This window comes from Camelus bactrianus, chromosome 27 (assembly GCF_048773025.1).
Source record: "Camelus bactrianus isolate YW-2024 breed Bactrian camel chromosome 27, ASM4877302v1, whole genome shotgun sequence".
NCBI lineage: Eukaryota > Metazoa > Chordata > Mammalia > Artiodactyla > Camelidae > Camelus > Camelus bactrianus.
In genome coordinates this window covers 29641186-29661665 of record NC_133565.1, presented here as the reverse complement: position 1 = coordinate 29661665, position 20480 = coordinate 29641186, and the positions used below count along the sequence as shown (strand labels likewise).

Sequence of the window (20480 nt, the reverse complement as noted above, 5' to 3'; positions counted from 1 at the left end):
ATTCCAGCATACATGCAACTGCCACCTGATATCTCCGCTGCGATGTGTACTAACCTCCAATGCAATGCATGCAAAAACATCTCCTGATGTCCCTCCTGCTCCTCCTTTCAGTTGCACAAGCCAAAAAACCTGGATGTTACCTTGACTCCTCTCTCTCCCACCCGAAATCCCATCTATCAGGAAATTCTGTTGGCTCTACCTTCAAAATATACCCAGAATCTGACCACCTCTCACTGCCTCCATTGTTGTCACCTGGTCCAAGTCACCTTTATCTCTCACGTGGCTGCAGACAGTACTCTTCTAATAGGTGTTCCTGCTTCTACCCTTTTTGCCCTTTTAGTCTACTTTCAACACCACAGCCAGAAGGATCCTTCAAAATCTAAACCAGATCATGTTACATTTCTGCTCAAAAACATACACTGGCTCCTTCTTTCACTCACAGTAAAAGCCAATGGCCCCCAAGGCCCTACATGCGCAGGCCCTCCCTACCTCCCTAACTTCGTCTCCTAGTCTGTCCACCTCACCTGGCTCCAGGAACACTAATTTCCTTGCCGTCCCTGTCTTGGGGTCCATGCTCTAACAGTTCTCTCAGTCTGGAATGCTCTTCTCTCAGTTATTCATGACTGCACCCTTACCTCTTAAAAGTCTATTCAAACCTCACCTTCTCAGGGAAGCCTACCTTGACTACCCTGTTTAACACTGCAGACTACCCTCCCCCATGCTCTATTTTTTCTTCAGTCTATACCACTTACCATCGTCTAACTCACAACATAAATACTTATTATTTTTTATTTGTATCTCCCCCATTAAACCAAAAAATCTATAAAGGTAGTGAACTTTGTTTTGTTTGCCGATGTTTCCCAAACTTATAAAAAACAGAGACCCAGGGAGATTATGGGTGTTGCTCCACGGCACTGGGCAATGTGTCAGAGAAGGGATTTGAACCCTGGTCAAAATCCTAAATTCTTTCTGTACAGCTCTCCTACACTGTGACTGGAAAGCAGTGAACAGCTGAAAGTACCCCAGGTGGCCCAGGCTGCAAAATTATTACCAGTAACAGAAGAATTCACCACACCATTATAATTTATCATTTCCTTCCCTTCTTAAAGTTCTTGTTCTATAATGGCTTCCCATTTCCCACTGAGTAAAGTCAACTACTCAATTTGGCCTTGAGGACCTGTAATAATTGACCCTAAATCTAGTCTCCATTATCAGGGATGATGTCCTTGGGCAAAATCCTCTTTTGCTGGGTTAGCCCATTGTTTTTAAGCATGTTTTTAAAAATTAAATTTGAATCCCTTTTAAAATCACATTTTGAATACCTTTAGGCCCAAGGCAAGGACCCTCCGTTGTCCCCTTAGGCTTAACTTCACAGGACATTCCTTACCTTGCCCCCTCAAAAGCATGTCTGTCATCTCACAGCACTTCACATTCTGTTCTTCAAACCCCTCACCGCATCTCCAGCCTCTTTAGGAGAGCAGGAAAATGCTTCTTTCGGTTCCCAGCATGCTGGGCGGTATGCACTCTTTCTGTGCCAAAAGCCAATGCCACCTCCTCCTTGAAGACTTTCTTCTCCTCTGCAATTAAGCGCTTCTTATCCCAAAGGCCTATTGCAAAATACCTAACCTGTACAGAGTCACGACAAAATCTCTCTCCCCCAAGAGAGACCCGACCTAGGGTAAGGATAGTGAGATACTCACTTCAAGTGTAAAATTTAAAGGAGCACCAAAATGCTCAGCAATCAAGGAAAATAACATTTTAACACTGTATTTTTTAAACATCGAAATTAATGTCAAAAACTCATGAACAAAACATCAAATATAAAGATAGGATCCCCAAGTATAGGTCTGTCTCCTACCTGCCAGCCCTGTCCGAACCCCTCACTCACGATAGGACTGAAGGAACTCGAACATCTTGCTTGTGCGGCATGTGAGCCCCAAGGCTGAGAAACCGCGGAGGAGCCATCCGCCTCATCACACCATGCCCCAGCTCAGCAGCGCGGCCTGCACTCACTCAGCTGGGAAGTGGACACGGCCTTTTGGAAAGGCTGGGAGCCGGGTGTTTTGGGGGCGTGTATGTCCCTGCATGTGTGTGGCACACCTGTGCATGCGCGCTTCTAGTCTTAAGGTTTTTTCTTTCCAAGCCACGGGCTCAGGGCGGGGCAGAGTACGCCTTCGAGTACGCACCCAGACCTTGGACTTCGCGCTTGCAAAGATGGGGCGGCGGGGACGGGCAAGACGTTGCACGTGGGAGAGCTCAGAATTCCTTCTTGCACAACTGACAGGTGGAGTTCAACTCTTTCTGGCTCCTCAATCCGGTCAGAAACATGCCACTCCCTTCGAGGTACCAGAGGACCTGAAACTACTGCTCCAGACCCACATAATCTCCTCGGGACCCTTCGAATCGTTCTCCCGCCACCGTGGGAGGGAGAGAGAAGGCGGAGGGAGGGGCCCCCCAGAAAGGACAGAGGAAGGGACAGTGGAGGCGGAGAGGGCGGAGGAGCGTCTCCCCTCGCTCCGCCCGCCTCTTCTCTGGGCCGCGGCCAATCGCCGTGCGCTCCGAGCCCCGGACCCGCCCCTCCCCGCCTGCTCCGGCCTGCGGCTCCGCCCGGGCCGGTAATAATTAGGCTGTGGGAGGGGGGGTGCCGCGTCAGCGCCCGGCGCCGGCCAATCCCGGAGCTCTCCCCCGCGGTCGCGTCACAGGCCGAACAACCAAACAGAAAAGTTTAATAAACAGCGGACGGAGGGGCCGGCGGCGGCGGCGGGGCCGGAGTGAGCAGGGGTTCGGCGGCCTCACCTGTCCCCATTCACCGGCGGCGACCGGCGGCGGCGGGCAGCGCGTCAGGCGGAGAGGGCCGCCGCCAGGTGAGGAGCGCGGCCCGCGGGCCCCGGGCGTCCGGCGCCGACCCTCCCCCTCCCGCTCCCTTCCCCCACCCGGCTGAGCCGAGGCGAGGCCCGCCCCCGGCCCCTCCCGGCGCTGGCGAGCCGGAAGCGGAGGGCGGCCGGCGGGCGCAGCAGGTGGTGGGCCCGCCGCCGGCCGCTGGTTCCCGGGCCCGGGCCGGGAGTTTGCTGAAGGGCGAGGGGCTTCCCTGCCCCGGGGCCAGGGGCGGGAGCTCGGCGGGCGCTCGCGGTCCCGGGCTTCCCGCCGGGGGCGGGGGTGGTGGGTGGAGGCGCGCCGAGGTCGCGACCCCCGCTCCCTGCGGGCCTCGGGGGCCGCCGCGCTCGCCGCTCTGACCCCATTCCGAGCAGTTGGCGGGTGGGGGTCGGAGGGACCCCGGGCACCCTTGGGCGCGTCCCTGTCACCAGCCCTAGTCGAGTTCCCCGCCCCGCGTCTCCGAGCCTGAGTCCTTTTTGGAATGTTTTTCACCTGTCGCGGTTTCAAAAGCCGGCGAGGGGTGACGGTCTAGCAAGTCAGACCGGGAGAGGGGATCGGGGGTTGGCTTCTTTTTCCTCTGCTCCTGTTTGGTACACTCAGGATTTCTGAAATTGCTCTTCCCTCAAACAGTATTTTTCGAATTGGCTTCTCCCTACGTAAACAGCTACAGAAGAATATTGTATTTGAAATGATTTTAACTTTGTTTTGAAATTTTGTGCTAAACCACACGATGCGGATGCTGTGATGATACATCTTCACAATTACAAAGTTCAACAATGTGAAGAAGTTAAGGGCTTGGGGTTACCTGCAGACCGTTTGTATTTAAAGTTGTTTGGCGGTGAAAGCTGGTTAGTTTTTAATGGTTTAATGATCTGAGAAAGAGGTTTAAATTCCTCTTTCAAACCAAATTCGGAATTTGATTTTTTAATGTAAAATACTATACACTTTTAAGGTTATGTAATAATTATGTTACCAATTTTAGGACACTTGAAGAGTTACTGGTAGTCCAGGGCTTCAGAGGAAAATGTTCTCTTTCTACAGAATATGCTCATTTAAGTTTCCCAAACAGGTTGTCTTTTTACGTTTTTTTCTTTTAACGTTTTAAAATATATTTAAACGAGGCAGGGATCACAAAAGTGTGCAGGATTATTTAGGGGTTGATAGTTTATTATCTTGATAGTGGTGATCATTTCCTGTGTCAAAACTGATCACGTTTTACACTTAAATATGTGCACTTTGTTGTAGGTCAATTGTACTTCTATAAAGCTGTTTTTAAAAGTGTTCAAAATATACTTAGTACCACAGAAGTATGAATACACACAATACAATATAAAGAGATAAAATGTAACTTAAAAATCCGAGATCCCTCCCCCCAAGTGCTGGAACATTACCAAAACTTGCATCTGTTTATATGAGTTTCTTATCTGTCCTATACCCCTGCCTCTCCTTACTGAGGTAATCATTTCAGTCTAGTGGATTTTGTTTACCATTCCGTTTACTATTACTTATTTTTTTTTAAGTTTCATCGCATATGTTTAAGTTCAGTGTTTTCAGTTTGCTTTTCTTTTGAGCTTTATAAAAATAGTATGTGATTGTATTTCACTGGTTTTATTGCTGTACAGTATTGTATTAATCTTCCGTAACTCATGGGCCTTTAGATTATGTTTTTGATTTTGTTTTGATATCAACAACTGTGCTTTATGAACATTTCTGGTTTCCTGTCTCCTGGTGCAAGAGTTTCTGTAGAGTAAATAATGTAGATTGCATTGGAAAGTCTTTAGGTAGTCAGAAGTAAAGTAGATTGAAATACTAGAAAAAATGAATGAAAAACTTAGGTTCTCTTTTATGTTTTAATGGAAGATTCATAGCCACGGTGATTAGTTGGTAGTTTTTGAACATTTGCATGAGAAATCAAGATTCCTGTTAATCTGTATATAATGAATCTTTTCCTTGGAAATCCCATGGTAAGAAGTCTGGCACTATTTGCTATTTCCTTTTTCAATGCCAAAAGTAAATATGGTAGGCAAAAACATTTGAACGGATGTAAAATAAATCACTCTATGTTCCCCATCCCCTCTTTGTAATCTCTGGCAAGTTACTTAAAACTTCACTTGTGCCTTAGCATACTCATGTAAAAGAAACCTGTCCTAAATTTATCCTTTCAGTTATACAGACTTTAGTTAAGGGAAGCACCTATCAAGTGGCAGAGCCTTTAAGGAAAAGGATTAGGGCCAAAGTGTCATTCTGTGGAATTATGGTGAGTATGTCCTTTGGAGCATTTTTGGAAAAAGATGTGTGATGAGTATCAGGATGTGTTAACCACACATTTAAGTACTTTTTATTTACTTTAGCCTTAGATTTGGGAGTGCCCCAAGGTATGTTTCTAGAGTGATTCTGTTTTTATTTATCATGCTAACAGCAATGCAAAGACAAAACAGGGAGCACTATTAACTTCTTGACAATGGTGGGTGGGTGTGTGTGTGTGCTTTCGATATGAGTTTATATCTTGAATACACTGATTTATTTAAAGGCATGGGAGTAGAGACAGTTTGATTTTTTTTTTAAGCAATATGCAGACAGATATCAGGATGCTTTGTATTGATAGGGCTATTTTATACTGCTTTTTAAAACAAAAACAAAAAATGAAAGGCTCATTTTTATATTTTATTATAAGGGCATTTTACCCCCAAACTTTCAGAAAAGTTACAAAGAATAAATAATCATTAAATTTGGTAGGTATACCCCCAGTCTTTCTGTTTGTGTGTATTCTTCATGTTGTAAACAATTAAAAGTTGAATTATAAACAAACCTAGGCTGCTTCTAGTATCCCAATTATATGTCTTAACCCTTTACTGCACATAAGATGGTAATAGTAGTCACCTAACTGGTATCTTTGCTTCAACATTCTGGCCCGTGCATTCTGCTTGCTGTTCCTCTGCAGAGCAATCATTTAAATGTATAAATTAGATTACCTTATTTCCAGACTTAAAACCCTCCAATGACTTTTCAGTACACAAATTAAAACATTTATTATGGCCTGTATATTCTAGACCAGCAATGTCCGATGGAAATAGAATAGGAACTACAAATGGGAGCCACATAAGTAATTTAAAGTTTTCTGATAGCTACATTTACAAAAAAAAAGAGAGAAAGAGGTAAAATATTTTTTAGCCCAAAATAATTATGATTCAATAAGTAATCAGTATAAGAAATTATTAATGGGATATTTATTTTCCTTTTTTCAAACTGTCTTCACAATTCATTTTGTGTTTCCCACTTAAAGTACTTCTTAGGCTACAGATTGGTGCTGCTCTAGACTGTCAGGCCTGCCAGCCTCATAGACTTATCTCCTGCCACTCTCCCCTGACTCATGCACCTCCAGCAATATTTGTCTTTGGGGGTTCATGAGCATGCCAAGCTGAGTTCTCTTTAAAGTTGTTGTTCCTTCTGCCTGGAACATTCAATCATGTTTTGCTCAAATGTCATTCCTTCTGAAATGTCTTCTCAGACCATCTTCCCTGATGACTGTGTTAACGCTTCTTCGTTTCAGACAGACAGAACCTGTCATCTGAAATGATTTATTTGGTTATTGTCTGTATCCCCTGCTTGAATGTAAACTACTTGAGGGCAGGGATTTCCTCATGTTTACTATTAGATCCTCGTATATTAAAATATAATTTTTAAAAAGTACATACCATTTCATCTCATGAAAGTACTGTAACTTAACTAGTCACCTATTGTGTGTAACTTGTTTGTCCTTTTTTTCACTATTAAGTGTGGTGAAGACCATCTTGAGAGCTAAATTTTTTTTTTAGTTGAAGTGTATAGGCAGTTTACAATGTTGTGTCAGCTTCTGGTGTATAATACAATGTTTCAGTTATATATACATATACATATATTCCTTTTCATATTCTTTTTCATTACAGGTTACTACAAGATACTGAATATAGTTCCCTGTGCTGTACAGTAGAACCTTGTTTATCTGTTATATAGTAGTTAGTATCTGCAAATCTCGAACTCCCAATTTATCCCTTCCTGTGATGTCTGTGAGTCTGTTTCTGTTTTGTAAATAAGTTTGTTTTTTTAGATTCCATAGATAAGTGATATCATATGGTATTTTTCTTCCTCTTTCTGGCTTATTTCACTTAGAATAACGATCTCCATGTCCATCCATGTTGCTGCAAATGGCATTATTTTATTCATTTTTATGGCTGAATAGTATTCTATTGAGTTTATGTTTATATACGCCACAACCTTTATTCAGTCATCTGTCAATGAACATTTAGGTTGTTTCCATATCATTCCTATTGTAAACAGTGCTGCTGTGAACATTGGGGTGCATATATTTAAGAGCTAATCTCTCTGTATTTCTCATTTCTTTAGGATTCAGTCTTAAAATTGCTTAGTCAAAGCATATGAACATTTTTTATCTGAATTTCATACCTTTATCATGTACTAAATACATATATATTTGGTTCTTCTTAGCTTTTATTCAATACCAGTGATTCTATATCAGTGCACATTGTTTTAGTAACTGAGAGTAATAATGTGTTTTCGTTTTGTTATTGTTAAGTCTTCCCTTCCCTTTTTTCCCTGCAAGTTGATTGTTGCTTCGTTAGTCTTCGAATTTTTTAGTTGATTGCTTAGGATCTTCAGGTTGTTTTTGAAGTTTCAGATTTTAAAAAAAATTGTATATTTCTATACTTAATGTTTTATGTTGTATAATGAAAATTTTTTAATGCCATTAAGTTTTTCTTTGAGCCTAGTTTTAGCTATTCCTTGAATTTTGACATGTAATATTTTTATTAAAATCTCTGCAGTTGCAGTTTTCATTCTTATCAACCACTGCTCCATACTAGTTGAACATTGTGCTAAGTGCTAAGGATACAACAATGAATGATACAGGGTCTTTGCTCTCATGGAATTTACAGTCTATTGAAAGAGCTAGGCTATTAACAGACCAGTGAGTAAAGATTTTTCAGATTTTGACAAGTGCTAGTAAAAAAAGAATAGTATGTGCTGATAGAGATTGGAAGGTGCCGGATGGATGTTCTGAGACTGTCACTCTGAGGATTTAACATTTAAAGTTAGTGATGGTGCTAAGGTATGTTTGGGTAGTTTCTTTAGCTTTTCCCCAGTCTGTCAGAAATTTTAGAAAACACACACACTGAATTTCTTCTGTAAAATTTTTTGTAAAAATTGCCTTGCAGACAGACTCAAACCCCCACCCCCATCCCGTCCCACCCCTGTCTTCCAGTTGGATTACTGCCCCACAGCTTGTCCTGTGTAGAAAATGTGGAGCTGTGATTCTGAGTACTGAGATCGAGAAAGTGCTGGGGGAAGTTTCCTAAGTGAAGAGAGCTGCTAGCACAAAGGGGGCAAAAAGTGCCTGGCTTGGTTTAGGATTTGACTGAAGATTGGGATGACTGGAGTTTACTGAGTGAGGAGAGTGGGACAAGGTTTACTGCAAGACTTATTTGGGAGACTTACTATTTCCAGGTGGTAAGGCTGCTTTCTACTTTTCCGCCATCTTCCTATCCTGTTTATATTCTGTGATCCAAATCAGTCTCCTACAAATAACTTTGATTATTTTACTCCTTGGTATTTTCCTTCCTTATTTCTACTGTATTTTCTCTTTTCTCCCACTCAGAATCTTTGCATGTGCTGTTCCCCTTTGCTTAATTGTGATTTTTTTGATGGATTAACCCTTAATATTGGCAAAAGAAGTTAAGTTCTTATGTTGGCTTTATTTACTCATTTCACATTGGGTATTTCTTTATTTATAAATACTTGTAACAACTGTGATTCATTAATTGGCTTGTGATTTGTTTCAACATCTTTTTCTTCTAGAGCTAATGCTTTCCAATCTGGTAGGTACTAACCACTTGTGACTATAAATTTACCAAAATTTAGTATTAAAAATGTATACCCTTGGTCTTACTAGTCATATTTCAGGTGCTCAGTAACCACATGTGACTAGTGACTATATTATAATGGAGAGCAGAGATAGAGTCTGTTGCAATGATGGAAATTTATCTTAATTTATAAGTAATCATGTGGCTAATAGCTTCAGTATTTTATTTAAGTTTAAGTAGCCACATCTGGCTGTTGAAATACGGCAAGTCTGAATTGAGATGTGCTATAAGTGAAATATGAACTTGATTTCTGGTACAAAACAGGAAAAATAGCTCAATTTTTAAAATATTTATTTTAATAAAACATATTATTGATTTTATTTAACATAAAACATTTTATTTAACACAAAACTGGAAAATAGCATTACTTCAATATGTAATCAGTATTTTTTAAATTGATCTATTATCCCTGTTAACTTTATTTTACTGCTGTAATGTGGCTACTAGAAAATTGAAAATTGCACGTGGCTCTCATTATATTTCTGCTTGACAGCACTGGTCTACACTGGCATCCAAAAGTTCACCACAGTAGCTAGTGCCCAACATATAGTAGGTGTTTGAAAAGTTTGATGAAGGAGTAAACTTTTCTGTTGGCTTTGAATGTTATTGTATAATTGTCAAAGAACTCTACCTGTTCAGATTTTGCTTTTTAAAATTGTTGGTATTCCTCATGACAATAATTAAAAAAATTTTCTATGACTGTTGAGAAAAGCTTTTCTTTTGGTAACTGTATAAAAAAATAACCTTATTAACTAGTCGCTGTGCATCATCTTTTTATCTTTTGGTTATTTTTTTCTGGCTTAGGCATGTAAAGAGAGGGAATTTAAAATCTGCCAATCTGTTCTCTGTCAGTTTTCTGTGTCCAGCAGTTTACGTAGGTGATCTATTGTGTGTTATTTGACACATGAAAATTTATGACTATTTAAACAGTTGACTATTAAATGAATGCTTTTTCCTTTACTTATGCTTCAGTCTCAATATTATTTTTTCTGTTCCGTTTTAATTTACATTTATTGGTGACCTTGTTTATTCCCTTAGATTTAAGAGCAATTTACTACCTTAAGGAATGATATCTCTTCTGTCAGCTTGGTTTATGCTTTCTTAATCTATTGGTTTCTTTAAAGTTTCCTTCGTGTTTAGTATTTGCTAAATGGACCATCACCACCCTCCCACTTCCCCTAATACTCATCTTGTGGTTTTTTTTTTTCCCTTAACGAGTTAGAAGATACTCATCAGGAGCAGCAAACTCAAATACATACCTCACTTTTGTAGACACTGTGTATTTGTCAGGAAAATATTTAAAAAACATTTTTTTTGTCCGTCAGTTGGTGGTTTTCAGACTTTACGCTCAGTGACCCTAGTCATGTTTTGCTAATATCAGGGTGGTCCTTTCACCAACTATTCCCTAAACTACCTGAAGTGCCCAGGGATACTACCAAGGATTAATTTCTGTTGTAGGAAGGATAGTTTGAGCTATTTTAGTCCTTAAAAATTCCAAGGACATTTTCACCCTGTACTCTCTGTACGTACCAAAAGTTATTCCTAATAGTATAGGTATTGATTCTTTATGTAGGGTCTTTTTAATAAAAAAATGAAATGAAACCAAGTTTTTCAGTGGCTTGTTCTCTTCTGAATTGTTTTCAGTTGATAAGTTTGGGGAAGCCGCTGAACTACCACAAAAAATATACAATATGTCCTTTGAATACTTGATGTTCAAAAAGTGGTATTGTCACATGTGATCAGGGAGCCTTGAAGCTTTGCAGCCTCCTTGTTCCTCTGAAGCAATATTGTTTCAAATAATCTCAGTTGTGGTACTGCTTTCTTTTTATTTTTGCTGTTGTTTTCTTCTACTACTGATTTAGAAGAGGAATGATTTTAACCTGTGAGCCATCTAAAATGAAATTTCTTAACTTGAAGTTCTTTCAAGTAGGCCCTGGAGATCTTTGAACAATCTAACTAAGTCTGTATTTCTTTTTCTTTTGGTTATAGATTGATAGTGGTCTTGGCATTGGATTACTGTATGTACTATATGTTTGTTTTACACAAATGGTTAACTTTGTCGTGAAAAATTGATGTTAGAGTAAAGGTTCATTTGGTTCCCATAACTGTCTACTAATTTTAATTTTGCCAGATTTTAAGATTAAAATGTTTGCCATCTGTTTTTCTGTAACCTTGTAAAAATTTTGGCCACCTAAAACTTGTTTTATAGTGTAACTCAAGTTTTATGCTGTAACGCAAATTATGTATTTCTCCTGTTGTTTGCTCCTGTACCTCTTCTGCTGCCAGTGTCCTTTTGCAAGTGTCCACTCAGTGGGAGGAAAACCTGAACTTGACTCGTGAAGTACTGAGCATTCAAAGCTGTGAATCCTTGCAAAGGATCTTGGGACTAGACCTCTGTGAATTGGCTCTTTCAATTTGTCCACTTAAAAGGCATAATAGCTTATGCAGCTGTTTGGGCTTCTGCGGGGTATTATTCCATATTCATGTCCAGTTGCAATTATGTGAATTTTTAGTTTCTTACAAAAGCTTCTCTTTGTATTCAAAACAAGTTTGTTGGCTTTATGTTCTCCTACTATATGAATTTTCTTTGAGAAAAAATGCTTGTAGGATTTTAAATTTAGAAAATAAATTTAAATTAGAAATTTTCATATTAAATTATTGAAAGTATATTTTAGGAAGGAGCTACCCTAATTTGCTATAATTTTGAATTTGTTTTTATAAATAGGTCAATCATTGGTAGAGGTGAATATTATCAAAATGCCATTCAATCAGATAATGATTAATGTCAGAGTAATAGTAAATGGGCCAAGCTATTAAAAATATAAACAGTTCTAATTAAAATAAACATAATAAAATACAGCAAATTTAGTAATATACAGAGTGACTGTAGATCTTTTTTGTTGAAAAGTCAGAATCTCTTTAGAACCTCTGTAGTAGAAATAACATTTAACATAACTTAGTATTTTAAGAGGAGTATAACCTTCAGCTGTACCTTAGGATTCCCATGCCTCCCTAAAATAATACTTATGTAGAGTGTAAAATAGTGTCCACCTTTCTCTTGTAAAAAGCAACAATTTTTTAAAAAAGAACTTAAACCATCCCAAACTTTATACTTGAACATGTTAGAACTTAGAACAAGTTGCCTTTTCCTTTCATTGATACCCATTTGCAAAGGATAAGCATTAAGCTTTCAAAACACTCACGACGTCAGACCTGAGAATGTGGTGATATAGAAACAATAATTTCTGCCTCATTTTTTCTCCAGTTTTAAATAGAAATATCAATCTTTAACGTCACTGAAAATTGTACTCTTTTGTGGTACTGAGAACATACAAGTATCAGTTAATTTGATAGCGTAGAAATGAATCTTTTGCATTCAGTATTTTAGTGCTGGATATTTTCACTTGAGTTTTGTGGTCTTATGTTTGTCTTAGAGAAAATACTGTTTTATTCTTCCTGGCAAAATTTTGCAGTGGGTTTTCTGATGCCATTTTTAAAATTTTCATACAAAATGTGAACTCTATTGAAAAGAGTCTTGTCTTCATAAACCATAACTTCACCTTCATGGCTCTGTGAAAATATCAAGTGATTTGGTTTAAAAGCATGGTATTTTTAACAATTGGTCACTGAACTGCAAATTAACAGTTCTTCTGTGAGATTTTCATTGCTGTTACTTGGTTTATTTATTTTTTACCTAGACAAAAGAGTAAGCAAATAGTATATGATGGGAAAACTGAAACATAACCTACTGTTTCTTTAAGAAACCAGCTTATCCAAGGGGTTTTAGTGTGTTTAACCTAACCTGCTAGCAAGGAAAAGTTCTTTAAAATAATGGATATTAGCTGTATCCAATCACAATTTTCAGTTTCACTAATAGGGAGGAGATTTTACTCTTCAGCCACTAGAATTGGAGAAGGTGGAGCTTGGTATTCAGGTTTGGTTGCTTTGGAGTACAGCTTCAAGTGAAGTTAATCTGAGGTGAAGCAAACAGAAAATTGTGGAGGTTTTGTTGGTAGGATTTTTGTTCTAATCTTTTAATGATCCTTTATTTTACACTTTTGCTCCTTTATGCTTCTGTGTATACTAGGTTTTGTCATTGTTGTTATTTTCTGATGCAAACCGAACATTAAAATTAAGCAGGGAAGCAGAACAAAAGGGCTGTTTGGACAGGAAATAGGTGTTCAGAGAATCAAACTTGACTTTCTGTATCATTATTTTCAGTTCAGAATTTAAGTGTCATTAAAAAATGCTCGAATAAAAATCATCTCCAGTAACGGGCTTTTTCTCTTGGATTGGATGTTTGAGGAGTCATTTGTCAGTTTTTATAAATGACATCTTGAAGAACTCTGTTTGATATGTCATTTTCCTTAAACTTAAAATGTTACTAAGTTGCTAAAAGATAGATGTGGTAGGCTTAAATTTGTTCTTTTTAAAGAATTGAAATGCCAACGGTTTAATTTTCTTTTTTACCCCCAAGACACCTCCCCTTTTTTTAAACTTTAGTATATTTTAAATTTAGAGATATGTTGGCATTTTTAATAAGCTGATAATTTTAGTTTTGTTTTTAAAAAAGATCATTGATTTATTTTATATAGAACAAGGTAACTTTTTCCTTTCAATCTTGATTTCTTTCAAAGGTATAGGTAGAGTAATTAACACCCTTTGAAACAGGAAATAAATGGATTCATATGTTAAAGGTAGGCTACCAAAACTTTAAAAAGTATATATGAATCCATTGACATTTCTTAAACTTATGAAATAATTGTACTATGTTTCATTGCCAGAATTTTTCTTTAGAGGGTCTTTTCTTTATATTGTTCTTTGATCTCGTAGAAATTAATAATAGAATAATTTCAATAATCAGTCCAAATGCCACCTGAGCATTTCAGTCAGTATACTTGTATTTGCTGTGCTGCTTCTTCCAGTTCATGCAAAAGGTTTTAAATTAAAGCTTTTCTGTTCCATCTATTGCTTAAGCACTACTGTAATAATAAAATCAGGAAAAGTCACCCTGATATCCACAAGAAGATCATTGTGAGGTAGTCTTATTTTTTTCCTCTTCCATTCTGTACCTTACCATATTCTTGTATTTTTTCCGTAATTGTAAATAAGTACAGTTTCATATTTTACATTAAAGTGTATCATCTGTTATTAAAATTGTTTTCATTTCATTTGCTATATGGGTTAGGTTAATGGGACTTTAATTTACCTAGTTTTTTGCCTGTGTTACATTTAGATTGTTCCTTATTTTTCACCACATCATGGTATTGCATTGAACTAACTTCTTTGTGTAAATTTTGAAACATTTTCCTCTTGATTTCTTTTGGAAAAATCCTCTGGTGTGGACTTACTTAGATCAAAGGATATAAACATTTCAATGGCCAAATTGCTTTTCAAAAGTTTATTCCAGTTTATATTGCCACCAGAAGAATGTGCTTCAAAATTTCTCTAATGCGTAGCCTCTTAAGTGTTATATTAAAGTATGCCTCTGAAGCTCTCTGACTTGTTGATTAGTTTTTACCTAAACTAATAGCCTATTTTAAATTCCATTTTCCAAAATGTAGGTGGCTCTAAATCCATTTTCTGGACATTAAAATCAGCTGAAGGAAACTGGGAAAATGTTTACCCACTTAAGTGAAAATTTTATCTTTGTTGGTTACTTATATGTGTATCACTTATATGTATTGCTATCAGTTAAGTACAAGACTTAATATTTTACATTGGCGTTGTTGTTCACGCCAGCTTTTCTCAGTACATTTCTTATGGTAAACACATACCAGAAGATACACTTTCTTCTAAGAAGGTATATCAGAAACATTTTTAGAGAGGAGGCTGAACAAGTTTGAATAGCCTTTGTCACTTTTTGTGCATTTCTGATTTTTTTTAAGTACAATATAGAAACAATTAGTATGTATAGACCTAGGTTTTAAATGGCATATCAGCACCTTTTCAGTATTTCATAGATTTTTAGTTGAAAGTAATGAAACTTCCCACACACAGTGTGTTACTAGACCTGCGTTGTTTCTGTTTGTCTTTAAGAGCATTTGTTCAGCAATAACTGGTAATTGTGTATACTCTTGCCAATTAGTATGTTAAATAGAAAAGGCTGTAAGTGTTTAGGATACAAACTTAAACAAACTTAACAATGTTCGAGAATAAACTTAAAAAATTGTTTTAAAGAAAAATTCAAGACATTTAAAAATTCTAATTTTAATTTGTAAGTGGGAGCCAATCCAATGATAAGTCATGGGTTAAGCTCTCACTGATGCAGCCAGTAGTTGAGCATGTATAATTTTTGAATAGTCTTGCCCATTTTGCAGTTTAAATAACTTACTCTGTAAATTTTTGGTAATAAACTTAGTATCTCTAACTTTCAGAGCTACTGTTGGTATGTTGGTCATGGTGTTTGTTTTGGGGAAGTTTTTTAGTGTTTTTTTTTTTAATGTCTGTTTTGTTTGTCACGGCTTAAGAGTTTGATTTTTCCAGATACTTTGGTTTTAACATTTTGAATAGAAGAGAAAAAAGTTAAAACTCATCACTTTTAATTAGTGAAATAATTCTTATGAAATATATTTTCTATGCATTTAAATTTGTTGGATAGATAATCTATTCATGAATAGAACAACTGTTTGAGTTTCAATTGAATATTTAAAATTTATGTTGGTGCTTAAATATTTATATTACATTTCCTTTGCTCTGAATTTGAGAAGATGTATTTAATTTTCTTCTTAACGGATTCATCTTATTGCTGCCAGGTAGAGATGAAGATAATTTTAAATAGAACAGTTTCAGTGAAAGTTATTTCAAATTTGGCTGTAGATTACATTTTAACGGATACTTACCTTCCCTTCTAGTACTCTGGGAACGTTAGAACTTTGGGAACAGGTAATCTTTCATTGTTTCTCTGCTGTAAGTCTACTGTAATGGTCTCTGGTTAACAGAACTAGGGAGTATCCTTTTAGTACCTTGGTTTCATTCAGAGGGTAGAAACCGGTTTTCTATAGGGAGAAGAATCATTTCTAAATGACCTAGCATTGAGGCAAGATAACAGTGATAACTTTTTTTTTCTTTTAGAATGGAGAAAAAAGTAATCTAGAGTAGGGATTCTAAATGCATTCAAAGTCTCTGTTGTTAGTTTCCATTCAAGGGGAATACAGTGATTTTTTTTTTTCTAAATGACATAAGGAAAAATTTTAATGGGCATTAAGTTGGTAAAACTTGAAAGAACCTAGAAACAGTGGCTTAGTAGTTACAAGTTCTCTTTGTTCTGTATAGTAGGGGACTTTACAGTTTTGCAGTGTTCTTCCTGTATGGCTTCTTTATAAAAGTAGGTAAATGTTTTAGGAGTTTGATTACTTAGGAATGCTGATTTATTAACATTAAATATGTGTATACTGACTCTCTGTCTGAATCTAACTTTCTGCATTTGTATGTCAACAGAAAAAAATGAACTCAAAACATTATTGTGGTTAGTAATGTTTTGGTAGAAGGGACCAGATCCATCTCTCTCTCTTTATACCTTTTTTTTCCTCCTCAAATAGGCACCTTGATTGAGTACTGCCCCCTGCCCATGGTTTTTTGTGAGTACTTGATTTCTCAGTAGAATTTAGCACTGTTGACTATTCTTTATTTCTTGAAACTCCTCCCATAAGTTTATTGACATGCCTGGGCTTTCTTCTGTTTGTTATCTCTGTCCTTACGAGTGTTTCTTCTTTACAACCATTAAGTATTGGAATTTCATAGGATTCTGACCTTAGTACTCTTCTCACTCTATATTTATTGGGTAATCTCCAGTTCTACAGTCAACACCCTATATATATTAATGAGTCTGGGATTGGTGTCTTTTTTTTTTTAATTGAAGTATAGTCAATTTACAATGTTATGTTAATTTCTAGTGTTCAGTATAATGATTCATTTATATACATATATTTCTTTTCATATTCTTTTTCATTATAGGCCATTACAAAGTATTAAATATAGTTTCCTGGGCTGTACAATAGCACCTTGTTTATCTGTTTTATATATAATATTTAGTACCTACAAATCCCAAACTCCCAATTTATCCCTCTGAGCCTCTCCTCAACCATAAGTTTGTATTCTGTGTGTCTGTCTCTGTTTTGTAAATAAGTTCATTTTTGTTCTTTTTTTTTTTTAGATTCCACATATAAATGGTATTATATAATATTTTTCTTTCTGTTTCTGGCTTACTTCATGTAGTATGACAATCTCTGGGTCCATCCATGTTGCAGCAGAATGACCGAGATTCGTATCTTAAATCCCAATTTTTTGTTTGTATTTAAGACCCCTATTTACTCAGCTCATGAGTGTTTCTTCCATACCTATATTAAACTCAAGAAAGCTAAACTTAACTGCTTACTTTGTCCTCCCCAACAGTATCCCTCAAACTCTTTTTTTCCCTCCTGTCACAGTAAATGGGTGGTGTGCTACCATCCAAGCCAGAACTCAGGTGTCATTCCCAATTAGCCACAACTTCCTATCAATTTTAAATCCGTAGGAACTCTAGAATCCATCCATTTTTTTTTCTTCACTGTCTTAACATAGGTCATGCTGTGGTTTCACATTTAGATTACTAAAACAGCATCCTGACTGATCTTCACTCCCAGTTTTGGCTCTGTATGTAATACGTTCTTCACTATACAGTCACGTCTGTCTCTCTGCTTAAAATTCTTTAGTGATTCCTTATTGCCCTTTGAACTTTCTTAACTGCCTAGGGTGAATAATAATACCATCTAATTCTGTGCTAAGCATTCTCTGAGGTAATCGCCAAACAACCTTAAGGAGAAGTGTTGTTACTTTCATTTAACAAGTGAGATGATTTAGAAATGCTTACTTATTTGTCCAGAGTCGCCTTAGCTGGTAAGTGGTTGGCATACTTTAAACTGAAGTTTGTCAGATCAAAGTCCTTTCTTTTAACCACTGAGCCGTGTACCTTCCTAAGCTAACCCTGGCTTACTTCGCCATCCCCCCTCACTCTCCCCCTCCATTTCACCCTCTAACCAGCTATTTGCAGTTTCTCCTTCTAGGACATGCTCAGAACTTGTTGCCTAAGCCTTAAAAGTGCTTTAAGGAAAACATATATTTTCAAAGAAGCATTTCTGACAATTTTTTGAAACATTCTAAAAAAAAAAAAAAGACATTTTGGCATCCCTGGCATGTAAGATAAAAGAATGAGACATTGAAAATAAAGGTAGTTTTTCATATGTGGTTAGTTTTGAATTTCAAAGCTGTGGAATTCCTCGTGTTTAATAAAAGCTTTGAGACCAGGCTCTGTAAGAGAAAGATTAGGGAAAGTGTGAAAGCACTTTATCTGAGCTATTTGAAATGCTAATGACCTACTTAAATATCTATTAGCCAGGACCTTAATTTTTGCATCCAGGTGTATAAAGCATCTACCTGTGAATAACTTATAGGTAGAGAAATAGGCTACATATATTTTTTCACATCAAATCATCAAAAAAGTTAAATACTGCAGCTAATCATATCTAGAAAGAAAACTGAGGTAAACTGAGAGGTGGTTGAATTGGAATCATTTTCATTTCGAATATCTTGTTTCTTTCCTCTATCTCTCTCCACTGTTTCCCTCCAACATATTTTAAGGCAAAAGACTTCCATTGGACAAACCTCCCCCCAAAACCCTTTTTATCTAGAGCTGTGAAAGAAACTTGATGTTAAAAGAAAAACACCAAATGGATAGAGCTTTTGAAAATATAGGTAAATATTGGTATCTTTGAAGGGTTTAAATTCTTAACTATGATTAGAAGTTAATGTAACTATAAACTTTTAATAAAAACCATGGTTGCCCATTATAAAAGCAGAAGTTTTTGTTTTTACCATTGAAGTATTTTACAGTTAGAAAATGCCATTGCTACTCTCAGGTTTTAATTTGGCATATTTACTATCCAGAGTAATCTCTTGCCTTTTTTTTAAATAATAAAAATGTCAACAGCTCTTTTAGTAGACTTTAAATGTTATAATAATATATTTGTATAATAATAATAAAACATAAAATTGAAAATAATGTTATTACTTAGCTTTGATAAATAGAATGATAAATTAAAATTTTAGATTATTGCTTAAAATATATAATGTGCTTCTTCTCAGTGAGAACCAAATCTTAATATCTATAGAACTTTATAAAATATGTTCACTCTTAGTAGGAAAAATAATTCTTGGCAGAGTATTTAAAATGAAAACCTACACTGAAAAGGTCTCATTAATTGCCTAAAATAAGTGTTTCAATAAGCAAATTCTTAGCTGTGTGTGTAGAGGTTAATCAGGTGAATCTGTAAAGTGCTGAAAGACTGGTCCTTTCCTGAAGGACGAAGTTGGGGCATATGAATATTTCCTGTTCTACAAGTCAGTATTGTATAATACTGAGTGCCAAACTGGTTTGTTAAAAATGATGGCTGTAAAAGCTCAGCAGGGAGAAAGATCACTGTAAGCTAGGATAATCAGGAAATTAGCAAAAGTAAAATCTGAGACATCCCTTGAAGGTTACATATGTTTGAGACTGCCTGGGCCACATAGAGCTGCTGCCGCCTTCTTGTTAAAATTTTTTCATTTTTATTTTGGATATAGGTCAAAAGCTTTATTTTAGTCACCTGAAAAGGGAGAACCCTAAACTGGTAAAGTGTAAAGAATGGTAAAGAGTGGGACCTTGGGTGTTCCCACCCAAGTTTTCTTGGTTCAGCAGGTGCCATGTAATTTTCCACTTCTCCAGTAAGCTCCAAATTTTCTTAGGATTCTTCAGGTGGTTAAGAGGCATGGAGGATATACTCTGGATGTGAAAATAAAGTGTCTATGAGTAGTGGTGAACTATCAAAGTCTTCTATGCAGAGAAATGGTGACAACAGTGTTAAGAGGATTAATTTAATAATTATAACTCATGTACTAAACACTGTATCAGACGCATTTTTTTTTAAGTCTTAATGTTTTTTAGAGCAGTTTTAAGTTCACAGCAAAATTAAGAGGAAGGCACAGAGTACCTGTGTGCCATTTGTGTCCCTGTACATGCATAGTCTTCCCCATTATCAGTACCCCTCACTAGAGTGGTATATTTTTTAAAATTGATGAACCTACATTGACACATCATTATCACCCAAAATCCATAGTTTACATTGGGGTTCACTTTTGGTATTTTATATTCTATAGATTTGGGCAAATGTATAAGGAGATGTATGCATCATTATAGTATCATACAGAGTATTTCACTGCCCTAAAAATCCTTTATAGTCCTCCTGTTTATCCTTTCCTTCTCCTCCATCCGTGATAATCACTGACCTCCTCACTGTCTTTATAGTTTTGCTTTTTTAGAATGTTACATAGTTGGAATCACACAGTATGTAGCATCTTCATGTTGGCTGTTTTCTTTTAGTAATACACGTTTACGTTTCCTTCATGTCTTTTCATGACTTGATGTCTTATTTCTTTTTAACACTGAATAATACTCCATTGTGTGGATAAACTACAGTGTATTAATCCATTTCCCTACTGAAAGACATGTTAGTTGTTTCAGATACTTAACTCTTCACAGAATATTCCTTTGTTACCTGCCCTAACTGAAGCTTTCCCAAAGGCTGCCACTTTCCTGTGGTCTTCTCAAGTGGTGGCTGTTGATTCCTCCATACTCTAGGAGGGGAGTGAGGGCTGTGTTTTCTAGCTCCCTTTGTC

At 36.9% G+C, this 20480-nt stretch overlaps 2 protein-coding genes across 11 annotated transcripts in view; one reads left to right on the top strand and one right to left on the bottom strand.

Moving 5' to 3' along the window:
• The window catches only part of BCL2A1 (BCL2 related protein A1), a 51296-nt gene extending 48821 nt beyond the window's left edge, over positions 1–2475 (bottom strand). For 2 of the 6 annotated variants that reach the window (XM_010955167.3, XM_045516787.2), the window contains exon 1: positions 2187–2475. The gene's annotated coding sequence lies outside the window, so the exon portion shown is untranslated. Of the gene's footprint in view, positions 1–1387; positions 1407–1858; positions 2153–2186 lie in introns of those variants that run through there. The other 4 variants (XM_010955166.3, XM_045516786.2, XM_074354371.1 and 1 more) reach the window with 2 other exon arrangements.
• A 224-nt stretch (positions 2476–2699) lies between these two features.
• Positions 2700–20480, top strand: part of ZFAND6 (zinc finger AN1-type containing 6) — a 57252-nt gene continuing 39471 nt past the window's right edge. For 3 of the 5 annotated variants that reach the window (XM_074354367.1, XM_074354368.1, XM_074354366.1), the window contains exon 1: positions 2700–2864. The gene's annotated coding sequence lies outside the window, so the exon portion shown is untranslated. Of the gene's footprint in view, positions 2865–12724; positions 12802–20480 lie in introns of those variants that run through there. The other 2 variants (XM_074354369.1, XM_010955165.3) reach the window with 2 other exon arrangements.